The 3,157-nt window shown below is 32.8% G+C and overlaps 1 long non-coding RNA gene across 1 annotated transcript; it reads right to left on the bottom strand.

Moving 5' to 3' along the window:
- Positions 1-232: 232 nt before the first annotated feature.
- Positions 233-2,616, bottom strand: LOC110939511. The gene is made up of 3 exons (XR_002592312.2): positions 2,479-2,616; positions 1,290-1,379; positions 233-456 (listed from the first exon to the last, which is right to left on the bottom strand). It is a non-coding gene; the product is annotated as an uncharacterized LOC110939511 (long non-coding RNA).
- Positions 2,617-3,157: the final 541 nt, after the last annotated feature.

The following is a 3,157-nucleotide window of genomic DNA, read 5'->3' as shown; positions in this document are numbered from 1 at the left end:
CAACATGTATAAAATATCGTCAACACAAATTATGTCGGTGAGCATACTAGTTTGTCTACGTAGCATAAGTATGTATAAATCTCAAATCCACATGTTCATTGTGTACTAATTCATGTAATCATACTAGCATGCGTAGCTAAAAATCAACCCAAAGTTTCCACTAGCGTAACCTTATCACCAAAGTGAATAAGACCATAAAGAATGCTCTAACACGTTTTAACCAAAAAGGACGTAGCGGAAATACGAACCAAAAAATTTATTTCACAACAATGCTGTAACATTCTTGAACATCATTTAAAATGACTCTTATCAAAGAGGGACATCATTCGTTATTAATTGATGTATCGAAAACATCATACAAATACAAGCTATGTCACTACTCCTCCCGTACAATCTGCGCTCTTTGACTCGATCTTCAACCTCTTAGACTTCATAATGATGTTAAAACCGTGCAACCTGCAATCACCACATACATGGGCATCATTAATATTTGGTGACATCATTCATAATCTAAACATATGTAATTAGATGACCACATCGGATTCATTCTATTCATACTAATCCCTTCGAATTAACTTCCTAAGTAAAATCTTGCATCCCAACGTCAAATTTTTGTAAGGTCAACATTAGCGTACCTGCACTTTCATTTCATTCTCAAGACACATGATTAGTAATGTTAAATTTCAAGCGTATTAAAACTAAGTATATATATATACATGTTATATTCTTTCGTATACATTCAATCCCACTTCATATATATACATACACACATACATACATACTTTTTTATACACATACATACATCCATATCCAAACTCTCATATACCTTTCATATCGAACATACTACAAAATCTTAAACACGAACATCCATAAATATATATGTATAGGTCATATACGTACAACCTACATTCATACTCATACCATTCATTCTTACCTATGGATTTCATCATTTGCAACTTCTTTTGACCCGTTTCACATATTTTTCGATTAAACCGGCCCCGATACGTCCCAACACGCATTTAACTAATATCTTAGTTCATTTTCCTTCTATCTAAACCTTACCTTAACATTACCATATCCCCATACTCACCGTCATAAAATCTTTCGATTAAAAGTTTTGACCCATTAACCCCTATAATGAGGTTTTACCAGTTTACATCATACCGACCATTTGAATGAATCTTACCTTAGCATTTCTCATTTATTTGTACATTCCACCTTGATCTCAAATATTCAAACATATGTATATTCATGTAACTAAATACGAAGTGATTCCATAAATCACTTACCTTAGATGTCCGCATTAGTATCCGTTTCATTGCTTCCTTTTTACCCTTTTAGCCTTCCATGCGTCCATCCATCTTGACATGATCCCGATACTTTCATGTCATCACATTGAAATTCTTGTTAGTATACGTGATTGTATATATTAACGATCATATCAAATTCATATTCCACATTTGACTTTCATTTGTCAATTCATTCACTAACATGCATAGCTCAATTCACTGAAATTAGGCTGTTTTGGGACATATGTTTACTGTACTTACGAGCTTGCAAAAATTACAATCTTTTTTGTGACGTGTCCCTCGGAGGGGCTATCTTTGTGTTAAATTTTTAGAGTCTATCTCTCTACCAAACATTTATAAAAAATCATTTACTAAGCAGCAATCATATTCGTCACTTTCTGACTGCAACCCACGGAAAAATTCATCTAAAAATACTCGATCATAATTCCAGTTGAAGATTTTCTTAACCTCCTGAAGCTACCTATAGTAAAAATTTGAGATCATAACTCAATTCCAAAATTGAGTTATAATATTCGTAATGGGCTGCAAATTCTGCTAGAAAACGCAGCCTAAACCTTCGATACGGAAAAATTCATAAAACGTTCGTTTTTCGTCAAAAAAATGCAATTCCAGTTGCGTTTGAAAGGTTTTTCCTGGAAGTTCATCATAAACTAAATAAACATCAGTTTCTTACAAGATTTGACCAGGTTAACGCCGATTAAAGTCGGCTGTAACTTTCTGGACAGATTTAGTTTCATCAAATCTTTTCTAATAATCTAACATTCTAACTTCACCTAGACATTTCATCAAACACTTGGTGTGCATACAACATACTAAGCACATAGTACAAGTATCCTATGCCTATTCCTACTAGTTCATGTCATGGATCGTTAAAATTCAACTAAACTCACATGTCTTTCATTCTACATCTAATTCATTTAGCAAATACTCAATACATGTAACTACATACATCAACATTACATCAAATTTTGCCTTCATGATCATCATGTTCATCATACTTTTTACATCAAATGGGTATATGCTTCAAATCATTCAAATAGTCAAATTCAAACAAAATTCTTATTCTATTGTGTAATCCTAACTCATAATTACACGAATTTCTACTTGGATTCATGATTGGGTCGAAACCCACTTTCTAAAATTCATCAATTTATGAAATTTGACTGACCACTTTGAAGAACAAGCTTAGATGGTTAGAGATTAAGGTTCATGCATATGTTTTGGCTTTGATTCTCCTTCTAATCTTGGTGATTTATGAAAACAAGGGTTTTCCTTGTTCTTCCTTTCTTTTGGTCGACTCCAGAACACACACATTGTGTGTTTTTATGTGTTATTTGTTATAAATAAATTTATCATTCAAATATGCAACTTTAGCCCTTCAAGTTCTAGTTGTCATTTATTAATGCACAAAATCTTTCGTTCTTTCTATACTAACATTCACATTTTTTTTAACTTAGTTAGTCAACTAAGGTCATGACATTACATACTTAAAACATTTAGGTAAAATAATTAAATTACGCATTTTTGAGGTGTTACAAGTCTACCCCCCCCCCCTAAAAAAGGTTTCGTCCCCGAAACCTCTCTCCTCCTTACTAGACCAAATCTACTCTTACTTTTTCATTTTATTTATTCAAGATGCTCAATTCAACACAAAAACATTTGCTACTCATTTAAGGAGTAACATTCACGCACATCTATGAGTATATGTCTTGTTCATGCCTTCTAATTAAAAGTAAGATTTTCATACATTTACCAATCATGGTGGATCGATTAATTTTCATTTCACTCATGTGTCATACGTGATATTTCATTCTTGCGTAGCCACACGAGTACCTATTGTGAGTCTA

Source organism: Helianthus annuus, chromosome 16, assembly GCF_002127325.2.
Source record: "Helianthus annuus cultivar XRQ/B chromosome 16, HanXRQr2.0-SUNRISE, whole genome shotgun sequence".
Taxonomy (NCBI): Eukaryota; Viridiplantae; Streptophyta; class Magnoliopsida; order Asterales; family Asteraceae; genus Helianthus; species Helianthus annuus.
This window is presented reverse-complemented; position numbering and strand designations above follow the sequence as displayed.